This window comes from Entelurus aequoreus, linkage group LG04 (assembly GCF_033978785.1).
Source record: "Entelurus aequoreus isolate RoL-2023_Sb linkage group LG04, RoL_Eaeq_v1.1, whole genome shotgun sequence".
Lineage (NCBI taxonomy): Eukaryota > Metazoa > Chordata > Actinopteri > Syngnathiformes > Syngnathidae > Entelurus > Entelurus aequoreus.
The window spans coordinates 21561215-21583714 of NC_084734.1; the positions used below are offsets into that span (position 1 = coordinate 21561215).

The 22500-nt window shown below is 39.6% G+C and overlaps 1 protein-coding gene across 4 annotated transcripts in view; it reads left to right on the forward strand.

The window, feature by feature from the left end:
* LOC133648369 (protocadherin-11 X-linked-like) overlaps positions 1-22500 on the forward strand; it is a 760657-nt gene that overhangs the window by 377405 nt on the left and 360752 nt on the right. The gene's annotated exons all lie outside the window — the stretch shown is intronic.

Consider the following 22500-nt stretch of genomic DNA (forward strand, 5'->3'; position numbering starts at 1 on the left):
TACCAAATATGTGTTATATGTGTTTTATGTCGCACGTTTGCACCAAAAAAATTCCTAGTTTGTGAACCCGTTCTCAAACAATGGCAATAAAACTATTCTGATCTTGATTCTGATTCTGATTCTGAGTGCTGATAGTACTGTATATATATATACATATATGTAGTATGTAGGTAGGTTTTATATATATATATATATATATATATATATAATATATATATATATATATATATATATATATATATATATGGTATACTGTATAATATATATATATATATATATATATATATATATATATATATATATATATATCTATATATACTACATACTATACTATATATATATATATATATATATACTGTATACTATATACATATATGTATGTAAGGTATGTTTATATATATATAATGTATATATATACATATATAGTATGTATGTATGATAGTATGTATAGTATGTATGTATGTATGTTATATATATATATATATATATATATATATATATATATATATATATATTTATATATATATATATATATATATATATATATATATATATATATATATATATGTCTTAATTAGATTATCCAAAAAATAGTGCTCGATACCGTGGTAGAGCGTAATATGTATGTGTGGGAAAAAATCACAAGACTATTTCATCTCTACAGGCCTGTTTCATGAGGGATTTCCTCAATCCTGAGGATTGAGGAAATCCCTCATGAACAGGCCTGTAGAGATGAAATAGTCTTGTGATTTTTTCCCACACATACATATATATATATATATATATATATTTATATATTTATAAAAATCCAGGGTGTACGCCGCCTTCCGCCCGAATGCACCTGAGATAGGCTCCAGCACCCCCCGCGACTTTGAAAGAGACAAGCGGTAGAAAATGGATGGATGGATATGTGTATATATATATATATATATATATATATATATATATATATATATATATATATATATATATATATATATATATATATATATATATTGTTTTCTGATTTTTTTTTAAATCTTTGGTATTGTAAAGATAGGATTGGGCTAGAGTTTGGGTGGCTAAATTGTTTTTATTTGATTAAATTATGTGTAATTTTTGCAAAGATAATACATAGGAAAACTATTAATATGTTATAAAAACAACAATACAATAGAATGTACTACTAACAACAACAGTGGTTTATGAAAAATTGTGATGTTAATGTACAGAAATTATTTAGGAGAGTGGACTTTTAAAGCATCTGCTTACAGCTACTTTGCTGTCAAACACACCATCAACAGCGTCTTCATGTTTTAAATGTCAGCTATTTAGATATTATAGTAACATCCTTGGCTGGCGTGGACTCAATCTGCTTTGGTAAGTGCAGACTAGCATTTCTTGGCCAAGTTGGTCCTGTTTTTGATTATTTATTTTTTTAATATTAAATCAATATCATCCACTTCACCGTTTCCCTCCCTGCTTGGCACTCAGCATCAAGGGTTGGAGTTGGGGGTTAAATCACCAAAATGATTCCCGGGCGCGGCGCCGCTGCTGCCCACTGCTCCCCAAGGGGATGGGTCAAATGCAGAGGACAAATTTCACCACATCTAGTGTGTGTGTGACAATCATTGGTACTTTAATCTTAATCTTTAATCTTCTCAGCACTGACCTTCACGCTCCCTCTCTTCCTTCCCATGGTTGAAAAACTAAGTAATGTACAAACCCCAAAACCAGTGAAGTTGGCACGTTGTGTAAATCGTAAATAAAAACAAAATACAATGATTTGCAAATCATTTTCAACTATATTCAATTGAATAGACTGCAAAGACAAGATACTTAATGTTTGAACTGGTAAACGTTGTTATTTTTTTCAAATACCAGCTCATTTGGAATTTGATGCCTGCAACATGTTCAAAAAGCTTGCATAATTGGTGAAAAAGACTGAGAAAGTTGAGGAATGCTCATCAAACACTTATTTGGAACATCCCACAGGTGATCAGGCTAATTGGGAACAGGTGGGTGCCATGATTGGGTATAAAAGCAGCTTCCATGAAATGCTCAGTCATTCACAAACAAGGATGGGGCGAGGGTCACCACTTTGTCAACAAATGCGTGAGCAAATTGTCGAACAGTTTAAGAACAACATTTGCCAACCAGCTATTGCAAGGAATTTAGGGATTTCACCATCTACGGTCCGTAATATCATCAAAAGTTCAGAGAATCTGGAGAAATCACTGCACGTAAGCGATGATATGACGAACCTTCGATCCCTCAGGCGGTTTTGCATCAAAAAGCGACATCAGTGTGTAAAGGATATCACCACATGGGCTCAGGAACACTTCAGAAAACCGCTGTCAGTAACTACAGTTGGTCGCTACATCTGTAGGTGCAAGTTAAAACTCTACTATGCAAAGCCAAAGCCATTTATCAACAACACCCAGAAATGCCACAGGCTTCGCTGGGCCCAAGCTAATCTAAGATGGACTGATGCAAAGTGGAAACGTGTTCTGTGGCTTGACGAGTCCACATTTCAAATTGTTTTGGAAACTGTGGACGTTGTGTCCTTCGGACCGAAGAGGAAAAGAACCATCCAGATTGTTCTACGCGCAAAGTTTAAAAGCCAGCATCTGTGATGGTATGGGGGTGTATTAGTGCCCAAGGCATGGGTAACTTACACATCTGTGAAGGCACCGTTAATGCTGAAAGGTACATACAGGTTTTGGAGCAACATATCTTTCCTTTCAAGCAACGTTATCATGGCCGCCCCTGCTTATTTCAGCATGACAATGCCTTGCCATGTGTTACAACAGCGTGGCTTCGTAGTAAAACAGTGTGGGTACTAGACTGGCCTGCCTGTAGTCCAGACCTGTCTCCCATTGAAAATGTGTGGTGCATTATGAAGCCTAAAATACCACAACGGAGACCCCCGGACTGTTGAACAACTTAAGCTGTACATCAAGCAAGAATGGGAAAGAATTCCATCTGAAAAGCCTCAAAAATTGGTCTCCTCAGTTCCCAAACGTTTACTAAGTGTTGTTAAAAGGAAAGGCCATGTAACACAGTGGTAAAAATGCTCCTGTGCCAACTTTTTTGCAATGTTTTGCTGCCATTAAATTCTCAGTTAATGATTATGTGCATGACAAAATTAAGTTGAAATGTATTGTCTTTGCAGTCTATTCACATGAATGTAGGTTGACAATGATTTTTGTTTGTTTTACGATTTACACAACCTGCCAACTTCACTGGTTTTGGGTTTTGTAATAACTCAAATGTTTGCTTGTACCTTCAAGCATAATAACTGGTCGAGAGGCAGCTCTTATCTCAAAAACACTCTTAAGTCGAGGAACTAATGACGTCCACTTTTTATGAATGCATTATCTGTCATGATCTGTGGTCTGGATTATGTTTTTGTTATTTTTTGTTGGTTTTGGACTCTTTTAGTTCCTGTTTGCGCTCCCCTGTTTGTTTAGTTACCATGGCGACTTATTAGTTTCACCTGCCTCATGTATTCAAGAGACTATTATTTAAGCCTGTCTTTGCCAGTTAGTCGTCCTGGCTTCCTTGCTCGTTTCATGCCACAGTTTCGTGCTTGTTTCATGCTTAAAACATGCTGCTCATTCCATGTCCGATTCCAAGTTTTTTGCTAGTTATTTGTTTCATGCCACAGTAAGTTTTGTTTGTTCTCTGTCCATAGTTCAGGCTAAGTGTTAGCGTATGTTTCCTGCGTTAAGTTTTATGTTCCTTAGCCACTCGTGCAATCTGCACACTTTCCTTTTGTTTTAGTTCCTGTCTTTTGTCCTGTGTCGAATTAATTCATTAATAAATATGTCCCTACCTTCACGCCTTGTCCGGAATAGTCCGTTTGCTTCCCGGGAGAACAGACCTCGCAGTAAGCTGTGATCCCCCCCGTTATGACATTATCATCTTTAGAAGAGCTATGTAAAGGCCTACTGAAACCCACTACTACCGACCACGCAGTCTGATAGTTTATATATCAATGATGAAATCTTAACATTGCAACACATGCCAATACGGCCGGGTTAACTTATAAAGTGCAATTTTAAATTTCCCGCGAAACTTCCGGTTGAAAACGTCTATGTATGATGACGTATGCGCGTGACGTCAATCGTTGAAACGGAAGTATTCGGACCCCATTGAATCCAATACAAAAAGCTCTGTTTTCATCTCAAAATTCCAAAGTATTCTGGACATCTATGTTGGTGAATCTTTTGCAATTTGTTTAATGAACAATGAAGACGGCAAAGAAGAAAGTTGTAGGAGGGATCGGTGTATTAGCGGCTGGCTGTAGCAACACAAGCAGGAGGACTTTGACTTGGATAGCAGACGCGCTATCCAACGCTAGCCGCCGACCGCACGGATGATCGGGTGAAGTCCTTCGTCGCTCCGTCGATCGCTGGAACGCCGGTGAGCACGGGTGTTGATGAGCAGATGAGGGCTGGCTGGCGTAGGTGGATAGCTAATGTTTTTAGCATAGCTCTGTGAGGTCCGGTTGCTAAGTTACCTTCAGTGGCGTCGTTAGCAACAGCATTGTTAAGCTTCGCCAGGCTGGAAAGCATTAACCGTGTATTTACAGGTCCATGGTTTAATAGTATTGTTGATTTTCTGTCTATCCTTCCAGTCAGGGGCTTATTTCTTTTGTTTCTATATGCAGTTAAGCCCGATACTATCATGTTAGCTCGGTAGCTAAAGTGTTTCGCCGATGTATTGTCGTGGAAATAAAAGTCACTGTGAATGTCCATTTCGCGTTCTCGACTCTCATTTTCAAGAGAATATAGTATCCGAGGTGGTTTAAAATACAAATCCGTGATCCACAATAGAAAAAGGAGAGAGTGTGGAATCCAATGAGCCAGCTTGTACCTATGTTACGGTCAGAGCGAAAAAAGATGCGTCCTGCACTGCACTCTCGTCCTTCACTCTCACGTTCCTCATCCACGAATCTTTCATCCTGGCTCAAATTAATGGGCTTTCTCGGTCCGAATCGCTGCTGGTGTAAACAATGCGGAAATGTGAGGAGCCTTTCAACCTGTGACGTCACGCTACTTCCGGTACAGGCAAGGCTTTTTTTATCAGCGACCAAAAGTTGCGAACTTTATCGTCGAAGTTCTCTACTAAATCCTTTTAGCAAAAATATGGCTCTATCGCGAAATGATCAAGTATGACACATAGAATGGATCTGCTATCCCCATTTAAATAAAAAAAAATCATTTCATTAGGCCTTTAATAATGATGCGGTCACGTTATAATGAAACAAGTTGGTTTGCAGCTCAACGGCCTCATCGGTTGTAATTGCATTGTTTTTCCAGAGGACGGTTGGCACATCGGTCAAAGGGAAGGTCCCTGGTGGGTCCAGAATTCCCCTTTCATGTAAATTAGACCCTCTTCCCCTGCCAAAACAATCACCACGCTTGCACCGGTGCGTCACAAAGTCCAAGAACACGCCGCATCATGAGCGCACTCCGCAAAGACGCCGCCGCCTCCCTCCGCAAACTCCACATCCACACCAGCTGGTATCGCCAGATTCGGTTTGAAGTGGCGGAGCGGTCTACTTTTGTTGTCAAATTGCTTTGCAAATGAGACCCTCCCTGGCACGGTTTCAAAGAGCCCGTGCTATATGCGCGGCTTCCCCCCCCCAGGCACTGGTTTTTTTGTGAACCTCCGCCGTGGCGTATGCATATGCACGCCACCGCTCTCAGCTCGCATGGAAGACAAGATAAACATGCCAGGCGGGGAGGAAGATGGAAGGCAGTCTGCTTACGTCTTGTCAGGCTGTCTCTGTGCTTTGCCTGTGTTCTTTAGCTTGACTGACACGGGCTATCCAATAACATGGCAGGTAGACAGTATGAAAGCCTCGTAGTTTTTTGTTTTTTTTCCCCATTAAAAGGATATTCAATCATCTTTGATGGGCTTTTTTTTTTTTGCCGGCCTGTAAGCAGGCATTAGAAGGATCCAAGGTTCCGGTGCCATTCATACTGAAAATTCTGGTTGTTGCTTGAAGCCACATCAAAATAATTGTTCTGATACGTCTCATTTTGGTCCTGGCAATGACATTAATAGGAGCCGATGGTACGGTGAGGATAAAGAGCAGGGGAGATACGGTTTAAATGGGCGCCGCAGATCCCCTGGCTCACAATTATAGGATTCCTGTCCCGGGCATCGTGGGAAAAAAGGCGATACAAGTGTTGCGCCTATTGCATGTCCCTTTGATTGCGTGTCCAAGGCAAGTCACTAAACAATAATGCCGGGGGATTAAAACACTGCAAAATAGCCCCCGGGCTTCAGAATTTGCTAATGAACAACAGCGGGGGGTCCAATGAAGGTTGGGCAATAGACAGAATCGGTAGTCATCTTTTTTTTTTTTCCAAAGGCAAATATTCTAATAGCACCTTGGCTGACATCACCCCGAGTGGCTTTTCCCAGCATAACAGTCCAAAACGGGGGGTCAGCAAACCGCGGCGCCCTGGTGGCTCCATGGAGCTTTTAAAAAAATGTATGGAAATGCAAATAAAAATGGGGTGAAAAATATGTTTTCTGTTGTTATATGATTTCCGTAGGAGGACAACTACGACACAAACATAATTGTTAGAAAGCCCACGTTTAATAGGTTTGTGTTTATGCTTCACTGATGAGAGTATTTGGCGAGCGCCATTTTATCCTACTAATTTCTGTGGCCCTTGAACACACCGTCGCGTGGACTGTGACTCGACACTTTGTTTACATGTACGACTTTCTCCGACGCTGCCACGGCAAGACGTGTTTCATGCCACTCTTCTTTGTCTCATTTTTGTCCACCAAACATTTTATGCTGTGCGTGAATGCACAAAGGCGAGCTCTGTTGATGTTATTGACTTGTTGGAGGGCTAATCAGGCAGATTTGGTCAGTGCATGACTGCAAGCTGATCGATGCTAACATGCTATTTAGGCCAGCTGTATGTACATATTGCATCATTATGCCTCGTTTGTAGGTATATTTGAGCTCATTTAAATTCCTTTACTTATGTCCAGAAGTTAGCTCATCTTCTGAGTAGCCTCTGATTTGGTTTCTAATATTGTAAAAATGTGTAGAATAAATATTGAATTTCAACATTTCTATCAGCCTGCGACACATAGTCATTTTGATAGTAGGCTATTATAGCTAATATAGACACTTACATCATGTGTTGCCTTCATTGTAAGACGGCTTTTAATTTTTTGCGGCTCCAGACAGATTAGTTTTTTGTATTTTTGGTCCAATACGGCTCTTTCAACATTTTGGGTTGCCGACCCTTTTGTCTAAAAAGTACCGTAACTGTAAACAAAAATGGTTGCCCCTCTACTCTACATGCCAGCCACGTCTGTGGATTTACAGTACTGTACCTCTTATAAGCATTGTGTGTCTGTGACGGTGCGCACAAAGACAGTGTCAGTGTCGTGGCTTGGAGAAGATAACGTTTTAAATGTGGCGTTCACCACAACACCAGACCCAAGCACGCCCACAAAGAGAGACTCGAAGGTCATGTGACCAGTGGATCTATTCATGGAGTTGCTAAATATTAAGTTTAATTTGAGATGCAATGGATATATATATACATATATTGGATCATGTTTAGCATTAAATATTGTCTATTATTATCTAGATATGTACGTAAAGTTTGTTTTTTCACCATTTTTCCCTGTCAGTGGTATGCCAGAGGGAGGGGCTCTGACTATTTACCCTCGTGTGGTGTTCGGTATTTATTAAAAGAAAAATGATACAATTAATTCATTTTTCAAACTGAGACTCACTGACTTTGGTTCATTTTCTGTGAAGAACATATATCAAAATACATATTTAATGACCACACAACATACACACCCCTACACATTTCTATTACCTATAAGATGTCCGGGTCCACTGGACCCGGGGCTAATAGAAGTGTGGAAATTGATGTTCTGTGTGCCACACACACACACTCACACACACACACACAGCAAGCCTAGACAGGAGGAGGACAGAGTGTAGGTACACAGAACATCAGAGGGTCAAATGTGCGAGAAAATGAGAGCAGACAGTGTTGACAAACAATGTTGCAACCTTGTGTGGGAACCGCAGGTGCAGAAACGCAAAAGAAGAATCCCTGTGGGATGCAGAAACTGGCGGAGAAATTTTCTGTGCAACGTTCATATTGTTGTTACTCAGCCAGCGTTTGTGGGTCTGATGGACCCGTTGCATTTTGTGGCTTTTAATGCCGCACAATCAAACACTTTTATGTTAAAATACTGAACAGATGTTTATTGGGATAAGGTAAACATCTCTTCAGAATTGTAACATAAAAGTGTTTGATTGTGAGGCATCAAAAGCCACAAAATGCAACGGGTCCATCAGACCCACAAACGCTGGCTGAGTAACAACAATATGAACATTACACAAGGGTTAAGGGAGACTGTTCATTCAGTCGGGGTGGGAGTAGGTAAGCAGGTTGGTTGTGGAGATTTGGAGAACAGTACAAACATCCTCGCTCATACATGCGGACTGGACACTGGCCGAGAGTTGGTGGGCGACGGAGGGTGGTGTCGGCTCTCTTGCTCCTCTCTCTGGCCATGATCCCCCCACCCCAACAGATGATGGCGTGCACCACCGCAGAGGCCACCACAGTGTATATGTTTTTGGGATTTTTGGTTGTTGTTTTACTTTTGTGGCTGTGTGTAGAAGTGGCTGGTTGCATCAGCTCTGCTCTTTTAATGTATTTAATGTCCTTTGATGTTTCCCTCTTACACACATGTTTATGTGTGCTATGGCTATGCGTTTTTTTCCCCCCTTGGCCTCAGTCTGGACCCCCTCTCCAGGGGCCCAGGCTTAGACAGAATTTTTTTTTTTCTCACCCCCTCTTACCAGCATTTACCTGTTTCTCACCTTTTTTGTAAGGGGCACCAGAAGTTGGCAGACCCGTCAGCGATTCTGTTCTGTCTCCCTGTAATGTTTGTCTGCTCCTGAATGGGATTGTGCCGAAAATCTTTTAATTTCCCCTCGGGGATTCCATACATCCATCCAATTTCTACCGCTTGTCCCGTTCGGGGTCACGGGGGGCGCTGGAGCCTATCTCAGCTGCGTTCGGGCGGTAGGCGGGGTACACCCAGAACAAGTCGCCACCTCATCGCAGGGCCAACACAGATAGACAGACAACATTCACACTCACATTCACACAATAGGGCCAATTTAGTGTTGCCAATCAACCTATGCCCAGGTGCATGTTTTTTTTGGAGGTGGGAGGAAGCCGGAGTACCCGGAGGGAACCCCACATATTCACAGGGAGAACATGCAAACACCACACAGAAAGATCCCGAGCCCGGGATCGAACCCAGGACCTTTGTATTGTGAGGCAGACACACTAACCCCTTAGCCACCATACTGTCCCCCTTGGGGATTATCCAAGTATTTCTGATTCTGATTCTGAAACAGTGATTGGTGATTGTTGAGAGGCAGATGAATTTTTTTCATTCCTACATTTTGTAAATACTTTATTTTTTGGGGATTTACTTTTCATTTTCACCAATTTTTGCACTCTATATATGTTTTGCATACTGTGCACTGGTGACCAAGAGTTGGTCCAATAAACATCCCCAACTCGAAATCTGCGACTGAGCCATCATTGGTTGCAAACGTGCATGGTTGTATAGTTTTGTTGAGCGAACCAGCAACAGGGTCTTCATACACCATTATTATATTCTGTACTGTCAAGATCTCTTCTCACCTTTTCCACAACCAAAAAGGAAGAGCAAAATCATGCAGATGGTTAGCGACATGAGGCAAGAAAAAAGCAGAGAATATATTTAGTACTATGCGCTGCAGATAAAAAAAAATAAAAAAAAGCATGCGAGTCACATGATCAAGGGCATTTGATAATCCTTGAACTACATTGCTCCTTTAATCCCAGTGAGACTACATTTTATCAGGAATTGAGGACTGTATGGGTGGCAAACAGTGGGAGTGAGGCACTATACAGTATCTATAGTTGACTAACTGTAGGCAGGAATATCTAGGGGATGACAAGAGTATGCTGTATGTGCATGCTGGAAGTTGTGCTTCAAACATCTATCCACCCAGTTTTGAATGGGTTTCTCGCGGACTTGTTTTTTTAAGAATGTCTTCATGGCTGAGGTTTATGTTATATGTGCACGTAGATGCAGGATGATTACCAAACCATCTTTTTGTTTTCACTTCAGAATTTTTTATTGACGTTACAATCACAGCATTTACTGCTACGACCCAATACAAACAACCTTCCCTAGTCATGGTGCAGGAAAAAAAAAATCAAACGGCACAAAAAGTCAACACACATTGTCACACATGATTATCAAACCATCTTTTTGTTCTCACCCGAGCATGATGCAATCGTGTCATCTGCAAATAGTATAAGCTTTAGATCAGGTGGTGTCCAAACAATGCGGCCCGCCGGCATCTTCAGTTTGCCCCGCGAGACGACGGCACAAGTTCAATGTCTGTTGCAGTCAGTAGTATTTGGGCATCTGTCCGTAGTATGTGTCCATCTATTTGTAGTATCTGTCCATAGAATCTGTCCGTTGCATGTACATCCATCCCTAATATCTGTCTATCCATCCGTAGTAGCTGTCCATCTGTCTGCAATAGCTGCCTGTTAATCTGTAGTATGTTTCTGTCTGTAGTATCTGTCCATCTATCTGTAGTATTTTTCCATCTGTATGTAGTATGTGTCCATCTGTCTGTAGTGTGTCCATCTGTCCGTAGTATGTGTCCATCTATTTGTCGTATCTGTCTTAGAATCTGTTCGTAGTATATATCCATCTAGCCGTAGTGTCTGCCCATTTGTCCGTAGTATGTGTCCATCTGTCCGTAGTATGTGTCCATCCGTCTCTAGTGGTAACCTGGTAGTAACCCAAGTAACCTGGCCGAGCTTTCTTATGAAGTTTACTTGTCACTGTGTTGTGGACAGTGTGAGAAACTCTGGTCAGTGACCATGATGTGTACTTTCTTGACGTTACAGCACAGCATTAACTGCTACGACCCAATCCAAACAACCTTCCCTAGTCATGGTGCAGAAAAAATTCATCAAACGGCACAAAAAGTCAACACTCAAGGTCACACATAACACAACCTGCTCACTGAACTTTGTGGATATTGTAAAAAAAACGGTCGTATCACAATAAAAACATCTAAATGACACCCATTTAATCCATTGCAAGGCATGATTGGAAAAAAAACAAAAGTATTTTAGCTACTTTGATATTTCAGTTTGATTTTAAAGCTTTAAAGAGGACATCACAGAAGTAAACAAGGTAGGAGTTTAACCTTCACATACTCCTAATAGTCAATAATAATGATTATTAATTGTATATCCAATATTTTATCACAATATGTAAACACACACATTCACACAGTGTGTGTGACTGATGATGTCAGTAATAATTCCAGTAAATCTGGCAAAAACTATCATCTTTGTCTTTTCTGAGAAGAGCGAGTTTTGCCTCATCAAATTACGAGAACAAACAACAACTTTAGCCCCGGGAGAAGACAATATGTGGTGTAACTGGAGAGTATTTGTCAAACGTCTTTCCTTATCAGATGTTTCCGAGCTGAGGTGGCTTGACTTTTTATATTTTTGTCATCAAAGGATTGGAACCGATCAAAGAAATACTTTTTTGACTTTGCTTACAAATCAGCACTGCAGTCCTAAAAAAAATAAGTAAAAGAGCAAAAAGGAGGAAAACAGTTTCCTGGTGAGATGTTAATGTGTTTGAAGTGTTGGTGTTAAGTCATCAGTGGTGGTTCGATTAGGCTCCTCTGTGTGTGTAAACTGAAGTAGTAATAATCAAGGCTGTGTAGGGAGCTCATTTTTATTCATAAATACTGCCTCTCCCGCAATGTTTGCCGTCTCAGATTAAACCGGCTGCTGAAGATGGAATATGCACTCGCTTGTTTACTTTTCATCTTGATTTTTAAATGAATATCAAGAGAAATTACCATTTTTTATTTATTTTTTTCCCAGCCCCAATGCCTATCCACAGTGCATCGGGACTTCTTTGTGAATTACAACAAAAAGACTGAAGAAACATGATGCAATTGTGTGCAAATATATGTAAAACTGAAGGAAACACAATTGTACCAAGAAATCAATGTAATTATGTCTAGGTAATACAAAATAAGTACCGTATTTTTCCGACCTTAGGGCGCACTGGATTAAAACGATCTTTGTTGTTGTTGTTGTTGTTTTTATCCAATTGATTTTATTGTTTTGATTTTGTACGGTGTCTTTGAGTACCCAGAAAGGCGCTTTATAAGTAAAATGTATTATTATTATTATTATTAAAAGGGGTACTACCGATGAACGGTCTATTCAGGTCTACAAAAGGTGCACCGGATTATAAATCTCATTAAAGGGGTCATATTATGATTTTTTTTTTTTTCTTAAATTTAAAACGCTATCTTGTGCCAGCATCACGTGACACCTCTGACGAAGGCTGCAGAAGCAAAATAGCCGAAACTTGTCAGGTACAAAACTTTACCTTACTAGCCTATATAAATCAACCATTTATAAATACACATTAGTAGGCTAAATGAACATCTTCAACATACTATCTTGTGGTCTACATCAGTGGTCCCCAACCACCGATTGGTAACGGGCCGCACAAGAAATTAAAAAAAAAAAAAATATATATATATATATATATATATATATATATATATATATATATATATATATATATATATATATATATATATATATATATATATATATATTTTTTTTTTTTTTTTTTTAATTAAATCAACATAAAAAACACAATATATACATTCTATATCAATATAGATCAATACAGTCTGCAGGGATACAGTCTGTAAGCACACATGATTGTATTTCTTTATGAAAAAAAAAAATACAATAAAAAATACAATAAATAAAAATACCCCCCCACAAATTTTCAAGCTACAAAAAGGTTGGGGACCACTGGTCTACATAACATGTAATGGTGGTTCTTTGGTGAAAATGTTGCATAGATTATGTTTTACAGACCATTCTCAAGGAAATGTGTCCCGTGAAAAAAAGTCCGACCGGAACCCTCTAATAACTAAAGTTCCGTGGGTGAATTATGCAAAACCCACTACAAATTTTAGCGCTTTGATAGCTAGTGTACTGACATATAAGTAAGAACTTGACGCTACTTTATATTGGAAATGGCAACAGCGGAAGATGAATGAAAAGAAACAGATGAAGCTTATGACTACGGCTTCGGCACGGACTACAACTGCGGACACGTGCAAATTTTCAGGACTTATGCAGATCCCAAATACAGATCAGCAGGTACTGGAAGGTAAGAAAAGTTACCATTTTGCAGTCCATATACACGCACCATAATAATACTTGTATGTTTAATGCGCCGACAATCCATCAAGCGGTGTGGCTTCATAGCTTACCGAAAGCATACTAAAGACATTTTGACATATTTTTGAGTGTCGTGTGTAATGTTCTATATTCTCAATGGGACATTTAAAGTTTTGGTGTTGTTTACTGCCATCATATTTCAGTCTACACGTATCTCTTATGTATGACTGCCAGCTACTGGTCACACTTATTATTACACCATGTACCCAATAAAATTGCTTCGAGGTCAGTAAGCACAAGCAGAATCATGCCGGGCTATAAGGCGCACTGTTGATTTTTGAGAAAATTAAAGGATTTTAAGTGCACCTTATAGTCCGAAAAATACGGTACTGTGTGCTCTTGTGCTCCCCCTACAGTTTTGGGATATTAATTTGACTAAAGACATGATCAAAATGTAATCCTGTCAGATGTACATTACATTATTGCGATATTGGGATATTCTACATGGTTCACTAATCAATGTATACAATATGTAGTATGTACACTAGATACATTGATATTTAATTCAAATGATTCATTGATTCCAATTGTTAAACAGTGGATTACATGTATTCCCACTTAAATTTGAAAAATGTTTTATAGCGGAATGAAAAACAGAGTGAATCCTCTTGACAGTCATTTACTCTCCGTGTCTCGGTGGGTGTAGGCACACACAAAAGTTTAGCCTCGTACGTAGACGTGAGGTCGTAGAAATTGTCCCGATCACCTCCAAAATCTAATCGCTTTTTTCTTAGCCCATTTCGGACATTTCCTTAAATTTTCATCAAATTCCGTCCATAACTGTTTGAGCTATGTTGCTAACTAACTAACGTCAGACAAACAGACCCCAGGGAATCAAAGGCTATATACATGTGAAAGTCTGTGCGTGTTTGTTTTGTTCGTCCGTCACTTCCAAACAGGGTGTGAGAGGGTTCACTCGTTGCATCAGTCTCAGCACTTGTTTGTTTTGTAGCGGAATGAAAAACAGAGTGAACCCTCTCGACAGTCGTCCACTCGCTGCGCCTCGGTGGGTGTAGGCACACACAGAAGTTCAGCCTCATAGCGTAGACGTGTGGTCGTATAAATTATCCTGATCACCTTCAAAATCAAATAGTTTGTTTCTTATCCCATTTCAGACATTCACGAAAAATGTCACCAAAATCAGTCCATAACTGTTTGAGCTATGTTGCTAACTAACTAACAGTCAGACAAACAAACCCCAGCGAATCAAAGGCTATATACATGTGAAAGTCTGTGTGTGTTCATTACTTCCAAACAGGCTGCGAGATGGTTCACTTGTTGCATCCGTCTCAGCACTTGCTTGTTTTGTAGCGGAATGGAAAGCAGAGTGAACACTCTTCACAGTCTTCCACTCTCTGTGTCTCGGTGGGTGTAGGCACACACAGAAGTTCAGCCTCGTAGCGTACACGTGTGGTCGTAGAAATTATCCTGATCACCTCCAAAATCTTATTGTTTGTTTCTTATCTCATTTTGGACATTCCCTAAAAGTTTTATCAAAATCAGTCCATAACTATTTGAGCTATGTTGCTAACTAACTAACAGTCAGACAAACAGACCCCAGCGAATCAAAGGCTGTATACATGTGAAAGTCTGTGTTTGTCCGTTACTTCCAAACAGGCTGCGAGAGGGTTCACTCGTTGCATCCGTCTCAGCACTTGCTTTTTTTATAGCGGAATGAAAAGCAGAGTGAACCCTCTTGACAGTCTTCCACTCTCTGTGTCTCGGTGGGTGTAGGCACACCCATAAGTTCAGCCTCGTAGCGTAGACGTGTGGTCGTAGAAATGATCCTGATCACCTCCAAAATCTAATTGTTTGTTTCTTATCTCATTTCGGACATTCCCTAAACGTTTCATCACAATCTGTCCATAACTGTTTGAGCTATGTTGCTAACTAACTAACAGTCAGACAAACAGACCCCAGCAAATCAAAGACTATATACATGTGAAAGTCTGTGTGTGTTCATTACTTCCAAACAGTCTGAGAGAGGGTTCACTCTTTGCATCCGTCTCAGCACTTGCTTGTTTTATAGCGGAATGAAAAGCAGAATGAATCCTCTTGACAGTCGTCCACTCTCTGCGTTTCGGTGGGTGTAGGCACACCCAGAAGTTCAGCCTCGTAACGTAGACGTGTGGTCGTACAAATTAACATGATCACCTCCAAAATCGAATCGTTTGTTTCTTATCCCATTTCGGACATTCCCTAAAAGTTTCATCAAAATCAGTCCATAACTGTTTGAGCTATGTTGCTAACTAACTAACAGTCAGACAAACAAACCCCAGCAAATCAAAGGCTATATACATGTGAAAGTCTGTGTTCGTTCGTTACTTCCAAACAGGCTGCGAGGGGGTTCACTCGTTGCATCCGTCTCAGCACTTGCTTGTTTTGTAGCGGAATGGAAGGCAGAGTGAACTCTCTTGACAGTCGTCCACTCTCTGCGTCTCGGTGGGTTGGGTGTAGGCACACCCAGAAGTTCAGCCTCGTAGCGTAGACGTGTGGTCGTAGAAATTATCCTGATCACCTCCAAAATCTAATTGTTTGTTTCTTATCCCATTTCGGACATTCCCTAAAAGTTTCATCAAAATCTGTCCATAACTGTTTGAGCTATGTTGCTAACTAACTAACAGCCAGACAAACAAACCCCAGAGAATCAAAGGCTGTATACATGTGAAAGTCTGTGTTTGTTCGTTACTTCCAAACAGGCTGCGAGAGGGTTCACTCTTTGCATCCGTCTCAGCACTTGCTTGTTTTATAGCGGAATGAAAAGCAGAGTGAATCCTCTTGACAGTCGTCCACTCTCTGTGTTTCGGTGGGTGTAGGCACACCCAGAAGTTCAGCCTCGTAACGTAGACGTGTGGTCGTACAAATTATCGTGATCACTTCCAAAATCGAATCGTTTGTTTCTTATCCCATTTCGGACATTCCCTAAACGTTTCATCAAAATCAGTCCATAACTGTTTGAGCTATGTTGTTAACTAACTAACAGTCAGACAAACAAACCCCAGCGAATCAAAGGCTATATACAACATGTGAAAGTCTGTGTGTGTTCATTACTTCCAAACAGGCTGCGAGATGGTTCACTTGTTGCATCCGTCTCAGCACTTGCTTGTTTTGTAGCGGAATGGAAAGCAGGTGAACACTCTTGACAGTCTTCCACTCTCTGCGTCTCGGTGGGTGTAGGCACACACAGAAGTTCAGCCTCGTAGCGTAGACGTGTGGTCTTAAAAATTATCCTGATCAACTCCGAAATCTTATTGTTTGTCTCTTATCTCATTTTGGACATTCCCTAAAAGTTTAATCAAAATCAGTCCATAACTATTTGAGCTATGTTGTTAACTAACTAACAGTCAGACAAGCAAACCCCAGCGAATCAAAGGCTGTATACATGTGAAAGTCTGTGTTCGTTCGTTACTTCCAAACAGGCTGCGAGAGGGTTCACTCGTTGCATCCGTCTCAGCACTTGCTTGTTTTGTAGCGTAATGGAAAGCAGAGTGAACCCTCTTGACAGTCGTCCACTCTCTGCGTCTCGGTGGGTGTAGGCCAGTGGTTCTTAACCTCGATCGAACCCTAGGGGTTCGGTGAGTCGGGCTCAGGGGTTCGGTGGAGGTCAAGACACACCCGACTCATCGTGTAAATAAAAACTTCTCCTTATCGGCATATTACGGATACGGCAACAGCAGAAGTCAGACTGATTTGCAGGTGTGTAATTTCTTGTGAGTTTATGCACTGTGTTGGTTTTGTTGTTTGAACAAGGTGATGTTTATGCACCAGTAAAAAAACATGGTAACACTTTAGTATGGGGAACATATTCACCATTAATTAGTTGCTTATTAGCATGCAAATTAGTAACATACTGGCTCTTAACTAGTCATTATTAAGTACTTATTAATGCCTTATTCGGCATGGCCATATTATAACCCTAACCCTCTAACCCTGGCCCTAACCCTCCAACCCTAACCCGAACCCTAACCCTAACCAAATAACTCTAAATTAAGTCTTTGTTACTTAGAATATGTTCCCCTTGTGTCCAAAAAACTCTAAATTAAGTCTTTGTTATTTAGATTATGTTCCCCATACTAAAGTGTTAACAAAAACATATAATAACTTTGTCTTGAATTTGAAAAAAAAAGGAGGGTTCGGTGAATGCGCATATGCAACTGGTGGGGTTCGGTACCTCCAACAAGGTTAAGAACCACTGGTGTAGGCACACACAGAAGTTCAGCCTTGTAACTTAGACGTGTAGTCGTAGAAATGATACTGATCACCTCCAAAATCTAATCGTTTGTTTCTTATCCCATCTCGGACATTCCCTAAAAGTTTCATCAAAATCAGTCCATAACTGTTTGAGCTATGTTGCTAACTAACTAACAGTCAGACAAACCCCAGCAAATCAAAGGTTATATACATGTGAAAGTCTGTTTGTTCATTACCTTCAAATAGGCTGCGAGAGGGTTCACTCGTTGCATCCGTCTCAGCACTCAAAACCTAGACACTTATTCCTCACCCCATTTCGGACATTTACGAAAAAGCCAATTATAAAAAAATCCCTGGCAATTACCAACACCGTACAACATGATCATGTTATTATATTGTGTACAGTTTGTACAAATACCACAAGCGACTTGTTATGCAGTGATGTCGGTACCACACACATTGTTGCTGTAATCCGAGTGCATTTTTTTTTTTTTTGGGGCCCACTTAGCCGACTATTACAAGGCAAAGAGGTTAATGAGAAGGAAAATCTTCCTTCTCTGCAGGGTTAGCGGCTGGACTCCTTTTGTGAGCGTATAATGTTAGCGTAGGCTGGCAGAGAGCTTTTGTGGGACATTAGGATCACTCCGGTGGGTGGTCCAGGTGATGGTGACAATCATTTTGGATACTGAAAAACTTTTTTTTTTTTTTTAATTGGATCGCTAAGAGGCTACACTGGATTTTGAGGGCTTAGAATTTAAAAAATAGACCTAAAAATAAGTGACCATCAATCTTCATCAAGACGTCACTTTTGTCACTTGATTGCCTATCGCGGCTTGTGAGATGACGCTGGCTGCTGCGAACTCATTATTAAGAAAAAATGACCGACAGGAAGGCCAGAAACACTTTTTATTTTAACAGACTTTCGCACCGAACCTGCTGTCAAAAGCCTAAAAAAAGTGACCGCACAGTTCCTGTCTTCACAATAAAAGCGCTGCTTCATCCTGTCTGCGTTAACAAAATAAGAGTCTCAGAAAGCTGGCGTGCACAAACTAGCAAGCTACAGAGTTTGCCGTCAATGTATTTCTTGTAAAGTGTATAACAACGCGTATGGAAGCTGGACAAATAAGATGCCAAAAAACAACCACTTCCATGTGGTATTGGACAGAAAGGAGGACTTTTTGAAATGTGGACGTTATCATCACTAATGTCTAATTCCAATCAATGCAAGTCATCAGAATCAGGTAATAGACCAACTTATATCATTATCTTCATGAAAGAAAGGAATCTATATGTTAAACATGCATGTATTTGGTACACCTTTAACATGTGAACAAAAAAATGGCAAAATAAATACATATAAATTATATAGACCGTATTTTCCGGACTATAAGGCGCACTTAAAATCCGTTTTTCTTTTCTCAAAACTCGACAGTGCACCTTATAACCCGGTGCGCCTAATGTAAGGAGTACGTTTGGTTGAGCTTACCCACCTTGAAGCAATTTTATTTGGTACATGGTGTAAAACCTACTCAGTGGCCTAGTGGTTAGAGTGTCCGCCCTGAGACCCCGGCCGAGTCATACCAAAGACTATAAAAATGGGACCCATGACCTCCCTGCTTGGCACTCAGCATCAAGGGTTGGAATTGGGGGTTAAATTACCAAAAATGATTCCCGGGCGTGGCCACCGCTGCTGCTCACTGCTCCCCTCACCTCCCAGAGGGTGATCAAGGGTGATGGTTCAAATGCAGAGAATAATTTTGCCACACCTACCGTGTGTGTGTGACAATCATTGGTACTTAACTTTAACTTTAACTTTAACTTTAACTTTAACTTTAACTTTAACTTTAACTTTAATGATAAGTGTGACCAGTAGATGGCAGTCAAACATAAGAGATACGTGTAGGCTGCACCGTTTGATGTGCTTCAACATACGAGTATTATTATGGTGTGTGTATAAGGTAAGACATATTATCTGGCGTTTTGTTTCGAAATATTATGCAAAAGCAACTTTTCTTACCTTCTGGTACCTGCTGATCTGTATTTGGGATCTGCATTAATCCTGAAACATTGCGTGCTTTTGTAGTCTGTGACAGTGTAGTCGATAAGCTTCTTCTTTTTCTCTATTTTCTTGTTATGGGACATTCATCCTCCGCTGTTGCCATTTCTAATATAAAGTAGTTTAAGTTCTTACTTATATCTGTCAGTAAACTCGCCATGAAAGCACTAAAACATACCGGTGTAGTGAGTTTAAATTATTCACCCAAGGAACTTTAGTTATTAGACAGTTCCGGTCGGACGGCTTTTCACAGGACACATTTCCAGTGTTGATGTTTCCGGATGAGAAGATGCTGCTCCTTTATTTATTTGAGTAAAATCTGAATGTCATTAAAAAAGTTATCTCCATATTTTGAAACTTATTCTACTCTCGTCCCTCGTCCTTGCATGCACATCCTGAAGCGAATGTCAGAAAGCGGCTTGAAGATGATCTGTAAAACACAATCCATGCAACATTTTAACCAAAGAACCACCATTACATGTTATGTAGACCACAAGGATGTGTTTTCAACTCAGAAAAGAATCATAATAATATGACTCCTTTAATACGCCCTATAGTCCGGTGCGCATTTTGTATGAAAATAGACCTGACTAGACCCGCTAATCGGCAGTGCGCCTTATAATCCGGTGCGCCCTATGGTCCGAAAAATACGGTATTTATTTCTCATTATCGATCGATCACCAAATATATTATGGTGTGTGTATAAGGTAAAACATATTATCTGGCGTTTTGTTTCGCAATATTATGCAAAATAAACTTTTCTTACCTTCTGGTACCTGCTGATCTGTATTTGGGATCTGCATAAATCCTGAAAAATCGTGCGCGTCTTCTTGTTATGCGGAATTTAATCCTCCGCTGTTGCCATTTCTAATATAAAGTAGTGTAAAGTTCTTACTTATATCTGTCAGTAAACTCGCCATGAAAGAGCTAAAAAAATACCGGTGTAGTGAGTTTACTTTATTCACCCGAGGAACTTTAGTTATTAGAGAGTTCCGGTCGGACGTTTTTTAACAGTACACATTTCCGGTTGTTGTTTCCGCATGAGAAGATGCTGCTCCGTTATTGATTTAATTAAAGTCTGAATGTCATTAAAACAGTTAGCTCCATCTTTTGACACGTCTTGGTGTGTGTATTAGGTAAGACATATTATCTGGTGGGGATTTTTTCGCAATATTATGCAAAAGCAACTTTTCTTACCTTCTTGTACCTGCTAATCTGTATTTGGGATCTGCATAAATCCTGAACAATTGTGCGCGTTTTCTTGTTATGGGGAATGTAATCCTCCGCTGTTGCCATTTCTAATATAAAGTAGTGCAACGTTCTTACTTATATCGGTCAGTAAACTCGCCATGAAAGCTCTAAAACATACCGGTATAGTGAGTTTACATTATTCACCCGAGGAACTTTAGTTATTAGAGAGTTCCGGTCGGACGGTTTTTCACGGGACACATTTCCGGTGTTGTTATTGTTTCCGGATGAGGAGATGCTGCACCGTTATTGATTTAATTCAAGTCAGAATTAGCTCCATCTTTTGACACTTCTTGTTGTGTGTATAAGGTAAGACATATTATCTGGCGGGGGTTTTTTCCGCAATATTATGCAAAAGCAACTTTTCTTACCTTCTGGTACATGCTGATCTGTATTTGGGATCTGCATGAATCCTGAAAAATTGCGCACGCCCGTGCCTTGTATATGAAAAAAAATAAAATAAATAAACCATTCATCGGCAGTGCGCCTTATAATCTGTTGCACCCTATGGTCCGGCAAATATATATATATATATATATATATATATATATATATATATATATATATATATATATATATATATATATATATATATATATATATATATATATATATATATATATATATATATATACTACCGTTCAAAAGTTTGGGGTCACATTGAAATGTCCTTATTTTTGAAGGAAAAGCTTAAACTTAACTTTAAACTAGTCTTAACTTTAAAGAAATACACTCTATACATTGCTAATGTGGTAAATGACTATTCTAGCTGCAAATGTCTGGTTTTTGGTGCAATATCTACATAGGTGTATAGAGGCCCATTTCCAGCAACTATCACTCCAGTGTTCTAATGGTACAATGTGTTTGCTCATTGGCTCAGAAGGCTAATTGATGATTAGAAAACCCTTGTGCAATCTTGTTCACACATCTGAAAACAGTTTAGCTCGTTACAAAAGCTACAAAACTGACCTTCCTTTGAGCAGATTGAGTTTCTTGAGCATCACATTTGTGGGGTCAATTAAACGCTCAAAATGGCCAGAAAAAGAGAACTTTCATCTGAAACTCGACAGTCTATTCTTGTTCTTAGAAATTAAGGCTATTCCACCAAACTTTATATATGTGTTTATATATATATATATATATATATATATATATATATATATATATATATATATATATATATATATATATATATATATATATATATATATATTATATATAAATGTTTATATATCCGTTAGGTTAGGAAAAAACACACAGGCTATTTCTTCCCTACAAGCCTGTTTCGCAGGTAAAATACCCTGGTATTGAGCACTGTATAACGGATAAACCACAGAAACCTTGACTATATGTATACATACATATGTATATACAGTATGTGGTAGAACACTTTGACTTGGTCATTTAAAAAGTCTGCTGAAAAAGTGTGGGCACCCCTGATTTAGGGTACTGAAAAACATTTTTTTTTTTTTTTTTTAAATTAGATCGCTAAGAGGCTAGACTGGATTTTGTGGGCTTGAAATGAAGGTCATGGTGGGGAATCTGTCTACATGAATATATGTGTGTGTGTGTGTGTGTGTGTGCACTCAAACATAGCAACCATTTCTTGCTGATATCCCCAAAGACAATAAC